The sequence below is a fragment of the Gallinula chloropus genome (assembly GCF_964237585.1).
Source record: "Gallinula chloropus genome assembly, chromosome: 2".
Taxonomy (NCBI): Eukaryota; Metazoa; Chordata; class Aves; order Gruiformes; family Rallidae; genus Gallinula; species Gallinula chloropus.
In genome coordinates, this window is record NC_140086.1 from 27,493,222 (window position 1) to 27,507,088 (window position 13,867).

The window sequence follows — 13,867 nt, forward strand, 5'->3', positions numbered from 1 at the left end:
AATATGGGCATTTATGTGAAAGAGACTAGGACCATTTCAGGAAAAGAAAAATAAAAAAAATCATGGCTTCCTAGAAGCTCTGAACATTGTGAGACAGTCAAAAAATACCCGCTATGAAACCAAAGAATCATTACTGAACACACAAGGACACACTGTCCATTCTTCGAACTTCTCACTTCAAAATGCTGAAGCTGTTAGAAAAAGTCTGTCATCGAGTTTTTCCCACCTCATATTTGCAGAGTCAGTAAATCTGGACAGTTTACATCAATCCCAGATTAGTGTCTGAACTCTGAGGATTAGCTACATCAACAGACCTTTGTCCCTCACCAATAACATTCTCTGTGTGAGTGTGTGCATGCATGAGCTCAAACATCTTGCAACTAATGCTTGAAAATAAGCCCTGTCAGATGCAGACAAAACTGCACATGCAAAGTCTTTGGGATATCTATCCTGATGTGGAATCTGTGGGGAAATTTTGTTTTGATCCAACAATTGCTTTGATGAGTAAAAAAAAAAAATGCATTATTATTAGATCTTAGTAGGAATTATCATAGAATTGTCTTGGTTGGAAGGGACCCTTTAGATCATCAAGTCCAACCATCACCCTTACCTGCCATCCGCTACTAAACGATGTCCCTCAGCACCACATCTAATCATCTTTTAAATACCTCCAGGGATGGAAACTATACCACTTCCCTGAGCAGCCTGTTCCAATGCCTAACAACCCTCTCTGTGAAGAAGATTTTCCTAACATTCAATCTAAACCACCCCTGGCATAACTTGGTGCCATTTCCTCTTGTCCTGTCACTTGTCACTAGGGAGAAAAGGTCAGCCCCTTCCTCTCCACAACCTCCTTTCAGGTAGTTGCAGAGAGAAATTAGATCTCCCCTCAACCTCCTCTTCTCCAGACTAAACAACCCCACTTCCCTCAGCAGCTCCTCGTAACATTTATTCTCTTCTGGAGTAGATAACACAAACATTAGACCTGAAAAACATCCTTCCTTGTTGTCACATTGAAATTAATAAAGAAGTCTTAGTTAGCAATGACACAAGACATCATATAATTTATAAACCTCTCCAGACAAGGAAATCAAAACTTTAAAGAGACAATAGATGTACAGATATGCATAACAGCAAGCCTTTACCTCACTACACTGTCATCCAGCATTTGAATTTTAAAGAAACATCAAGAAACAATTTCCTAAAATAAATCAATGTCCTGAGAAACACACCATTATCTCAAATGCACGATGTTTAAACATTTTCCCATCAGGTGGCTTTTATCAACCTCTGTACTGATAATACATAAACTTCCGAACTACGCAGGTTTTTCATACATCAAACTGTATCGTGATGTACCTGAGCTATCGGGACTATGAGACCCTCCCCTTTCCAGAAACAAGTACATAAAAGTTAGTTTTCTGGAACACCAAAGGATGAGCATGAGGAACCTTTGGTTTTATACACTTATTTCACTGCATTCACTCACACATACACTGTTGTAAGGTTATATTTTTTTACAATTAGCTCTTCTGATGACCTTATATGAGTAAAGACTATTTTCAAGTGATTAGGTAGTTATTTTTTTTGTGGGCGAACATACACAAAAGTATGATTCTAGCAGTGTACAACACTAAAACGATAACTACTATAAGTCAAAATTTAGATACAGGGAGTATAAAAAAGGGAAAGAATTATGCATCATAGACAGATCCAGTGGGCTTTTCAAACCTGATTTATAAGAGATACCATAAAAACGAGGCAACCTCGGTGGCAGTAGCCTGTATTTTCATCAGCTCCTCCAACTTTTACATAAACTGGATATATTGTGGATATGTGGAGGTAGGAGGTTTGATTCTCCAGCTCTGACCTCAAAGGATTAAAAATAAAATAACATAACATAACATCAAATAATCTGACAAATTACTCCAACCAGGACCTCAAGAAGAAAAAAATTGTGGCAAACTCTGGAATAGAAGCCCTGGACCTCACTTCATATGGAAGCAGTTTTTGTAAGAAATTACTAGACTTTTGCATGAGAACTGCTTTTAGTCTTCACATAAGCTGTCAGAAAAGTTCAAGAACTATACTTATATTTACACATGCTCACAGAAGTTAAAGGAAATTATTCGTACCTTAGGCAAGCATAGGTGCCATGATGGAAATAATGTGACTTACACTTTTAAGTTTTCTCAGGAAGACAAATCGCTTACTAAATTTCTGTAAACATCCAATATTAAAGCAATTTGACTAACTAAACCTGTATTCCTGCTGATAAACATTCAAGATCATACAGTGCATGCAAGTCACTTCCCCATATTCTCCTATCTACCCTCACTGGGCAAGGGAAAGTATGTCATTAATCCAAAGCTACACACACCTTTCTGGCTGCCTGATCACTGCCAGCATGTATCTATGATTGAGCTCTGAACATATGCTGAATATATAATGTTTGAGCTTTCCTCACCTTTTCTTTGGTGGGGAAACTAATTTTCATTCATCCTTCTGCTCTTCCTTGATCAACAATTTCTATGAGATCTGTTTTGACTCTGTTATCTCTCTGCCAAATACAGAAAGCAGTGGCTAAAAGACTAAGAGGATACTAGATGAAAGGCTTAAGAAAAAAAGACAGGCAAAAATCTTAGACACACCAAGCCTGTCTTTAGGAAAGATGGCTAAAGTTCCAAGAAAAATGCTGTGGAAAATTCCAGGTATGTTTGACAAAGCACATCTGGATGGGAATGGAATTATTATTTAAAATAAGGGGTGATAGGCTGTAGTTCAAAGACACCAAACTGTGCAGTTCCTACATCACAGAATGAGACTATTACACAAGCTACAGGAACGGTTAGACAATGCTGGCAAATGGAACACAAACAAAAGAGTGACCAAATCCACACCTTCAAAAAAATAGTTCCAATTTTTTGAGAATTTGTAAAAAAAAATGTTATCAATATCTTGTGTTACATAAAATAATAAACCAGGCCACAGAAGAAGCCTGTTTCAGTACCCAAATTATTTACTGCCAAAATGTAAGGAACTTCCCCCTCTGGAATCCTGGCATCTTTAAACCAAACCTGATTCACAAACTCCAAAGCCTGCCAATGTATCTTCCACAGTTGGATGCAATGCATTTATTTTCAGCACTTTAAAAGAACTTCTGATTTCAATCATTAAATACTTAAAAGCAGACCTAAGTGGAAAAAGGCACGATTGCCGCCTCCATCCCTTCATGCCAAACGCCTCCAGAAAATACAGCCAGAAGTTCAGGATGCACTATGGTGACATTAATACCTCCTTTGCCACAGAGTAATCGGAATTATCACAAGATAAAGGTGAGCATCCAGGCCACGCAGAAGTTCGACCTGACTCACATGTCTTGGGCTGAACTTGAACATCGCCGTTCCTGGGCTTTCCAGCACCTTTACCGATGCTGTGCCGCACAAAGAAGTGTGAAGCAACACTGACATCGAGTGGCTGCGCGTGGTATTTTTCTTGGTTTCTTTGAACTGGATAAAATGAACTAGATGAATTAATAACACAATAGGTTAAAAATCAAAGATCTGTATCATCATTAAAAGGTTTACTTGCTACATTTCAAATGTATTTACCCATCAGAAATTCAAGACAGGAGGTCGACTGATTGATTAGCAAAGTACTGACTCACAGGAGCTCCCGATGCTCAGGTACAGTCTGCTCTCAGGTCATCTAATGAATGAGAAATGCAAGTGCAGAACAGGCCAGAAAAGCCTAAACTCTTAATGCAACCACCCTCTTAATCTCCATTTCTGTTGAGATACTTACAGCTGTCTCCTAATAAATTGCCATGTGAGTGTAAATGAAGGAAAAACATTATAGTGTCCATCTCAGGGAAATATCTGGAAAGAATTTTTTTCTTTTTTCTTTTTTTTTTTTCTTTATGGTTGTTTCTAGCAGCTATTTGAAGGTTACTGTCAAATTAGTAAAAAAAAAAAGATGTTGGGGGTGCTTTCTTTTTAAACTGGGATAAGTATCACAGAATGGACTGGAAACTGAGATTTATGAACTCAAACATTTGAGAATGCATCTTGATAGCCAAAATACATAAATATGTACATAACACACACTGACATTAAACACAGAAATACTTTGTGCTAACACTTAGCTTTGACACAGACTCACCTGATGCTGTTTAAGGTCTCAACATCAAAAGCACACAGTGAAAAAAGTTTCAATCACAAGCATCAGTTTCTCTGAATTGTTTCACTTATCCGAATAGCAAGGCAGAGCACATAAACCAGATTGTTTGATTATCAAGTGCACACACCCGCCTATAAGCCACACAATGAAAGGAGACCATTTGAACTTTGGAAACTGACAGATCCAATCTCAAGTGAGTCCCTCCCCTTGTGTACATTATGGGTTGGGAGGTGCTGAGCAGCCACACTGAAGCTGCGTTTGGTCTCCCTGCTTACTGCACTCCCCCTCCCCGTACGTATTCAAACTGAATTTCCCTTGCTACTGCTTGTGAGCATTGCCTCCTGCCCTTCTGCTGTTCAACTCCTGATGACGGGCTGGCTCTGTTTTCTCTATTGCCTTCCTCTACTTATTGCTCAGACATGAGACTCCCTTGCTTCAGTTAACTTCATCTAAAAGTAGACTCAGAAAATACGGGAGTCTTATTAGAAAAAATAACCACAAATAAAACTAATCAAAATGGTAATTGTCTTCTATATCAGTGGACAACATAAGTTGATTCCAAGTCTTCAGACATAGGATGTTAAAGGTAAGTGCAATAAGCTCACTTTAGTGGAGCAGTAGCAGTGCGTGACAAGGAAAGACAGCCGGCCTTGTGACACAGTAAGTCCACCATCAGTGAGTATGTGGAAAACAGGAAAACCTTAGCTACCATCAAGATCATGAAAAAGACTAGTTTTAATAGTCATATAATAGATTTAAAAAATAAATTCAAGAGGAAGAGAATGTTGAAATGTGCAATTGCTGTCCTTTTTCTTCAGAAGCGATGCAGAAACAATCATTTTCCCATAGCATCTTCTGGGTTACCATTTCTCAAAAAAATACCCCCCATACCTCACATTAAACACTGTGAGCAGTGTAGAGAGGTTTTCACATTCTCTCTTGACTGTTACATCATCTTATGGCAGAAGAATGGATACTAAATCGAGGATTATCCCAATCCATGTAGCCTTCCTTTACCAGTATTTATTCCCACACTTAGGGAAGATACCACTAGCTGAATAACTCCAGCTTCAGCAGGTAAAATCCCCTATTTTGCATCCCACAATAATCTTACCACACTTCTTTTTCTCTGCATGAAAGCTTCTAAATGCCTCCTTTCTACCCACTTTTACTGTGCACCGTGCTGCTGTATTTGATGGAGAAAGACATCGCTTGGCGCAAGCGTTAGGTAAAAAGAACTGCGATTTCAGAGTCTCCATATACTTTGCTCATTGCCTTAATTTCAGCCAGCAGAAACGGATACTTAATCACCTCACAGAGGAAATTAAGTTAACAATGTATTTATAAGGCAGCATATTAATACAGATCTGTAGGCTGTCATAATATAAATCACAGTGGTAATAGATTTTACAACATATGTCAGAAAACACAGCCATTCAAAAAGGAAAGCCTATGAAGTGCAATAATTAAAATTTAGTATTTAAATAGCTATTAACTTGCTGCCCTCAGAGACGGCAAATGGAAGGAATTCCAGGGCCACAGCCAAGCAAATTCCAGGAAGCCTGGGGGACACCTAAAATGGTTGTTGAAAAAAATGATCTAAAAGCATTAACAAATTCACATAGTCCTTTGTTTCTTAATTTTAATTTAAAATATCTGAAAAGGTATTTTATGAGGCTACTACCTTGCACAGTGCATACTTTACAGAACGTTTCATGTGAAGGATTCACACAGTGTGTACTAAATAAAACTGTTGTTTGACAAACTGAATTAGCAGTCATAACCGTGATTTTCACTGGTTCCAGAAATGAGCCTGAAAGATATATAGAGCCATTAGAAAAGGATTTTTCTAAACAACTTTACTACTGAAAAGGATAGTAACCTCAGAAAACTCACTCAAGAAAACAGCTATACAGAACTATCTTGCTTACTTCAATAAAAAGTCTCATCCTTACTTGGGACTTGGTGAACTAGACATGCACTAAATACTTAAGTTTGAAAGAAAGTCTTTTAAACTACCTCACAGATACATCCACAGCTTATAAACCAAAAATTAATTCCAAATTCCAACAGTTTAGAAATAAGTCGAACTAAATACTCCAGTATACTTGCCAAGTGCTCTGCAGTCAGGGACCTTGTTGCTACTTCTCCAGCACTTACTTCCAAAGTGTCAGGAACAAAAACAACCTAACCTGTGTACATGGACTCAGAACACAGACTCGCATACCAGGTCCTTAAGAAGCCCTGAAAAATATTTTTAAAAAGAGATTGCTTATTTAAAGATTCCAGCCAGATGAATCCATGCATTTTATTCAAAGTTCCAAATGCACAGACCCATGTTCCTTGATTCCCAAGCCACAGTCCTTTTTAATTTGCATAAAAAATAAGGAATAATTGAGATGATAATCCAACTAAATGCAGCTACTTGCACATTTTATGCAACTGTCCATTTTATGCAGGTGATTATGCAAGAAAGTAATTCCATATGTGATCAGACTTACATAGGCCAGACTCTATCATATGGATATTTTTACCCTAATTGTTACTGGTCTATGATTACTGCAGAAAAATATCTTCTAGGTGATCTTGAGCGATGCATTCTGTTTTTATAGAATCATAGAATGGTTTGAGTTAAAAGGGAGCTTAAAGATGACCAAGTTTCAACCCCCACCCCCCCGCCGTGGCTAGGGACATCTCTCTCTAGACCAGGCTGCCCAAAGCCATATCCAACCTGGCCTTGAACACTTCCAGGGAGGTGGCAGCCACCACCTCCCTGGGCAACCTGTTCCAGTGTCTCACCACACTTGTAGTAAAGAATTTCTTCCTAATATCCAATTTAAATCTACCCCCTTCAAATTTAAAACCATTCCCCCTCATCCTATCACTACATGCCCTTCTAAAAAGTCCCTTCCCATTTTCCTTGTAGACCCCCTTCAGATACTGGAAGGCTGCTATAAGGTCTCTCCTGAGACTTCTCTTCTCCAGGCTGAACAAGCCCAACTCTCCCAGCCTGTCTTCATAGCAGAGGTGCTCCAGCCCCCTGGTCATCTTTGTGTCCCTCCTTTGGACCCATTCCAACAGTTCCATGTCCTTCTTATGTGGGGACTCCAGAACTGGACACAGTACTCCAGGTAAGGTCTCACGAGAGCAGAGTAGAGGGGCAGAATCACCTCCCTTGACCTTCTGGCCATGTTCTTTTTGATGCAGCCCAGGATATGGTTGGCCTTCTGGGCTGCAATTGTGCATTGTCAGCTCATGTCAAGCTTCTCATCCACCATCACCCCCAAGTCCTCCTCTGTAGGGCTGCCCTCTATCACTTTATCTCCCAACCTGTATTGATGATGAGGATTGCCCCAACCCAGGTGCGGGACCTTGCACTTGTGTTTGTTTCATATACTAATTAAGATATACCCCTGTTCTCTTCTGATGTGATTGCTAGTGACCTCATTGATGAAGAAAAGGTTGTTGTTTTGGTGCCTTCTTAATTATCAGCTGTTATTCAGATAAGACAATTTAACATGAGATAGCAGCAAATTAGGTAGTCTCAGCAAAGGCCCTATGGCTTTGTGGCTTTCAAACACGATCCCTTTCCTGGGGTTCTAGGGAAATGATCCACATCGGGCAACACAACATACCTTGTTTTCTCTAGGAATATGAAGTAGCATCAACTACAAAGTGGAGAACAGCTGATAAAGATGGGACAATGTGCTTGTTGGGGCTGTGGCGTACACCGTTCTGTCCTGCTTGATGGAGCTGGGAGGGAGGACAACACCTTTGGCCATGGGCCAATAGAAATAAATAGTTACATCATTATAATGACTGAATTGTGCACAGCTTAATTAAATCATGTTTTTTAAATGTTTGAAATGTTTGTTTGAAATGTGCTCATCAGGGCAAGAGAAATACTGTCCACGGCTACTAGACAGCCATTGCAGAACTTAAGTTGTTTTCCAACATAATCAGTACGCAGATCCAAATCTTAAGAAATCACCACCCTCCCTTTTCACAGTCACAGAGCACAGACAAGAGGCATCATTCTGTGCCAGTGCTCTCTCCCAAATACTTTAAAACCTGTATTTAAGATGTATTGCCAAAACAGAAAACCACTGATTGATTATATGCAAATTTGCAAATACTCTATGCAAAGTAATCAGGAAGATTGTGCTTTCATTGTATATGTGTAGACAATGGAACAGGCTGACCAGAGATATGGTTGAGTCCCCATCCCTGGATGTGTTTAAAAGACAGGTAGGTGAGGTACTTAGGGATATGGTTTAATAGAGGACAGGTACGGTTGGACTTGTTGATCTTAAAGGTCTTTTCCAACCTAGTCATTCTGTGATTCTGTACTTTAAATTTTACACAATAAGAAAAAAGTTTTAAACTTTATATTTTCTTAGCCTTGTTTTCTGTAATCCCATAAAACAAAGTGAACATAAAACCTGTCTTATTAAATTTAAAAAAAAATCTAAGACATTAAAGTAATTCTCATAGCAGTTATGAAAAGATTTCTCCTGACCCCAGTGATTGCTTAATTGACTGTGGACTGCTTTGTGAAGTAAGAATGCACTTGAGCACATGGCTGGATAGTTTGCTGATTCAGGTGCCCTGCAGTTTCTCTTATTTGGTTCCCTGTTTTCACAAATGACACAAACCATTTTCTTTTGCCTTTTCCCATCGTAGTTTGCTCCTCTTCTATTGCTGCTTTTGAAATTTAGACTTTTTAGTGATTGCATTATTTTTGCCCTCTCTTCCACTGGTTTGCAATTCACATTCCTCCTCTTATGCAAGACTTCTATGTTTTCTCTTCCTCATACTCCATACAGGCGTCCCCCTTCCACCTTGTTAATCCCTTGTCCAGTGGAAGAAGGGACAGGCAACTCCAGGAGAGTACAAGGAAGTTGCTAGCATAGGCAGGGGGAAAATCAGAAAGGCTGAAGCCCAGCATGAGCTCAACCTGGACACTGCAGTAAAAAGATAATTAAAAAAAGTTTCTACAAATATATTAACAGTAAGAGGAGGGCCAAGAAGAATCTCCCTCCTTTACTGGATCTGGTGGACAACACGACTACTGAAGATAAGGAAATGGTGGAGATTCTCAATGCCTTCTTTAGATCTGTCTCCCATAGTCAGACCGGTTATTCTCAGGGTACTCAGCCTCCTGACCTGGAAGACTGGGACAGACAGCAGAATAAACCCCCATGGTTCAGGTTGAAGCAATTAGAGATCTACTATTCCACCTAGACTGTCACAAGTCCTTGGAGCTAAATGGGATCCACCCAAGGGTGCTGAGGGAGCTGGCAGATGTGATTGCTGAGCCACTCTCTCTATCAGCAGTCATGGGCAACCAGAGAGGTACCAGATGATTGGATAACTGCTAATGTGGCACTCATCTAAGAAAGGTTATAAGGAAGATCTAGAGAACTACAGGTCTGTTAGCCTGACCTTGGTGCCAGGGAAGATTACTGAACAAATCAACCTTTGGGCAATCACAGAGCAAATATGTGACAACCAAGGGATCAGGCCCATCCAGCTTGGGTTCATGCAAGACAAGTCCTGTCTGACCAACTGCATCTCCTTCTATGACCAGGTTACCCACCTGGTGGATGAGGGAAAGGCTGGTGACATAGTCTACCTCCACTTCAGCAAAGCCTTTGATGCAGTCTCCCATAGTATTCTCCTGCAGAAGCTGGCAGAACATGGCTTGGACAGGTACACTCTTCACTGTGCTAAAAACTGGCTGGATGGCCAGACCCAGAGAGTGGTGGTGAATGGAGTTAAATCCAGTTGGTGACTGGTCAAAATGATATTCCCCAGGGGTTGATACTGGGGCCCTTCCTCTTTAATATCTTTATTGACTATTTAGATGAGGCAGTTGAGTGCACCCTCAGTAAGTTTGCAGATGACACCAAGTTGGGAGGATGTGTCGATCTGCCAGAGGGTAGGAAGGCTCTCCAGAGGGACCTGGACAGGTTAAATCAATGGGCAGAGACCAATGGAATGAAGTTCAACATGGCAGAGTGCTGGGTCCTGCACTTTGGTCATAACAACCCCAGGCAACACTACAGGATCAGGACTGGGTGGCTGGAAAGCTGCACAGAGGAAAAGAATCTGGGGGTGCTGGTTGAGACTCGCCTGAACGTGAGCCAGCAGTGTGCCCAGGTGGCCAAGGCAGCCAACAGCATCCTGGTTTGTGTCAGGAATAGCATAGTCAGCAGGACCATGAAGGTGATTGTGCTCCTGTACTCAGCTCTGGTGAGGTTACACCTCAAATACCATGTTCAGTTTTGGGCCCCTCACTACAAGAAAGACATTGAAGCCCTGAAGCGTGTCCAGAGAAGGACAACGAAGCAGGTGAAGTGTCTGGAACACCAGTCTGATAAGGAGCAGCTGAGGGAACTGGGACTGTTCAGTCTGGAGAAGAGGAGGCTCTCTACAACTACTTGAAAGGAAGTTGTGGGTGAGCTGGGGGTCAGCCTCTTCTTGCAGATAAGCAGTGATAGGACCAGAGGGAATGGCTGCAAGTTGCGCCAGGGGAGGTTCAGGTTAGAAAAAAATCTTCACAGAAAGAGTGATTTGGCATTGGAATGGGTTGCTGAGGGAGATGTTGGAGTCACTGGTCCTCAGGATGTTTAAGGAAAGGTTGGATAAGATACTTAGGGACACGGTTTAGTAAGTGATATAGGTGGGGGAGGAAACAGTTGGACTAGATGATCTTGGAGGTCCTTTCCAACCTTAATGATTCTATGATTCTACCTGTCCCATATGCTCAAATTTGCTGATGCAGTTATTTGCTGATTTTTTCTATTACAGATAATTTTTGCACTTTCCCAGTTACGGATTGCTTCCCTCAAATTAATCTTTCATTCAGAAATTTACAGTAATTTGATGTTAGACATTAGGCAGAATGGTGCATAAAAAGGCATACGTAGCACAGATTTTCTGTTTCAGACTGTAATTACTTTCAGTTAATTTTGCCAGAGCTGAAATTATAACAGGATTCCACTTGAGAGAGGAGAATCTTTCTCCAAGATACAATAATTTAAAAAAATAATCTTGCTTTAAAACTCATCTTGGGAGAATTTCTACAGAAAACCTAGTTGCCAGAATGAGAGGGAGAAACTTATATTAATTCAGAAAGTGCCTTTTCAGACTTTGAAGAAACATGGTATGCATGCTTATACATTTTGAATGAAAAACTAGACTAATTTCATCTACATATACTGACACTAATTTATCATATTAAACTACCATTTCAGTCTCCACAGACAGAAGACCTCTGAGCATGGTCCTGTCTTACATTTCAGGTGCTCTCTTGCCATCCCTAAAGGGAAAGAGGAAATGTTAATGAGAAGTTCATGAGAAGGTAAAGCAGTGAGATGCCTGATGTCCTTCCTTTAGACAGACTGTAAAAAATTAAAAAGGAGTAAAGGGAATGTACACCAGAGAACCAAAGGTTTGGGCAGCTGCTAGAGCCAGTACCCACTTTGGTGCACTATGACTATTTTCATAGAATCACAGAACAGTTGGGTTGGAAGGAACCTCAAAGGCCATTTAGTTCCCCCTGCCATGGGCAGGGACACCCTCACTAGTCAAGGAGGGGGCAGCCCAGCTGCTCTGGACAGCCTATGCCAGGACTTCACCACCCTCACAGTATGGAATTTCTCCTTGATATCTAACCTAAATCCACCCCCATTCAGCTTAAAGCCCCTTGTCCTATCACTTGTAAGAAGTCCCTCTCCATCTTTTCTGTAGCCCCTTTAGGTACTGGAAGGCTGCTATAAGGTCTCCCTAGAGTCTCCTCCAGGCTCAGCAAGTTCAACTCTCTCATTCTGTCTTCAAAGCAGAGGTGCTGCAGCCTTCTGATCATCTTTGTGGCCCTCCTCTGGCCTCACTCCAACAGCTCCATGTCTTTCTTGAACTGGGAATCCCAGATCTGGATGCTCCATACTCCAGGTGGGGTTGCACCAGAGCAGAGGGGCAGAATCACATCCCTTGACTTGCTAATCATGGTGGGTTTTATTTTCCAACTCTTCTTTTATCTCCTGCTGCCTTGAGCCATCTTAGACCCCAGTAGTGGACAAATGAGGGTCACATCTGCTATCAAAGACTTATTTTATCTGCATGTATAATTAATATCTACCACTTTGATGCTGCCTTATTTATTGGTATGTTTATTTATAAAAGGTTATTTAAAGAGTTAACAAATTAGACCAATGTCAATACAACACCAAACAGGAAATACTTTGAAATTTGATGCTATAATGAAGCAGCTTTTGAAAAGGAAAACGGGACAAACATTTCAGTATGAATTAGAATATCTACATTTAACAGTAAACCCTCTATTGGACATGAATTTTTTTATATATATAAATTACAGACAATTTTTACAGTTCTACATGTGTGGATGTCTTCCAATATACAGATGATGTTTGTGCAAGTGCTCACATAGACATTTGCTCTGTGACAGCACTTGAGTAAATTTCAGTAATACATTTTTCTCCTTGTCACAAAAGGTATTTTGATTTATGCCCTACCCAAAGGAAAGCACTATGTACATTAAATAAATTACTTGAATGTAAAACATAAAATGTCAATAGATTTTATCTAAATTTTTGAAATAATTGTCTCCTATCATTCATAATGATTCCTCTTAGGCTAGGCAGCTATGGAAATAATATGACTCTGATCTTGTATTTGGAAATACAACCTGATTGAATACCAAACATTTTCTAAAGACCAATAAAGGAAAGCACAACTAAGCTCCCCCAATCAACTCTGGTTTTGTCATTTCCAGACATTTAACTGTCTCTTAATGTGATAAAGATATGAATTTAGTATGCTGTGTTTACATTTTTATCCTACCTCAAAATCAGAGAAGAATTAAGTGGGGTTTTTTTCAACCACCTTCTTGCTGAAGTGTTCAGATTCAGGAAGGCGTGAGAATGTTGTGAGCATTACTGAGATACCCCTCACAGCAGTACAAAAGCAGTTCATCATCCCTCAGCTGTTCTTATTGTTCAAGCTGGAAAGATCATGCCAAATGTCTCCAGAAAATGTAGGCAGAAAAACTAGTGGGAAAAAAAATCCGCACCTGTTTATGGAACTGTCATTTATTTATTCTCAAGCTTCATATGTAACTACTATAAGAGTAGTAGATTTAATAGAATTTTTTCCAAATATGTAACTATGGACCACTTGAAGTTTACTAAGCACATCCTTAAATTTAAGCACTTTGAAAATCCCACTGAAATGGCAAATTATCTACCATCTTTGTCTTTCTAATATAATGATCACTTCAAAAGGGTGAGAAGTAACATACATCTGTACTTTCAGACATGAATAACCAGATTTTTAGCATGAAAGAAAGTAACAATGGTCTTGCTTCCACATGATATCATCCATAGGAATAAAGACAGTATAAACATAAAATTTCTAAAGATAAAGTAATTCATGCTTTATCAATGTTTTCAATGAGGTATAGGAGCCTCATTAAAGTTATTCCAGAAAAAACAAAAGCAAGAACACCTCCAAATATTTCAAATCTGATCTTTCCTCTGAATTTTTAAGAATGAATCTGTTTTTATCTTAAGACATCTATACACCCTAATAAAAGCTATTTTCAAAACTAAAGAAAAGTGAGACTTACAATGAAAATGCTGAAGGATATTAGAAGTAGCCCCTTATG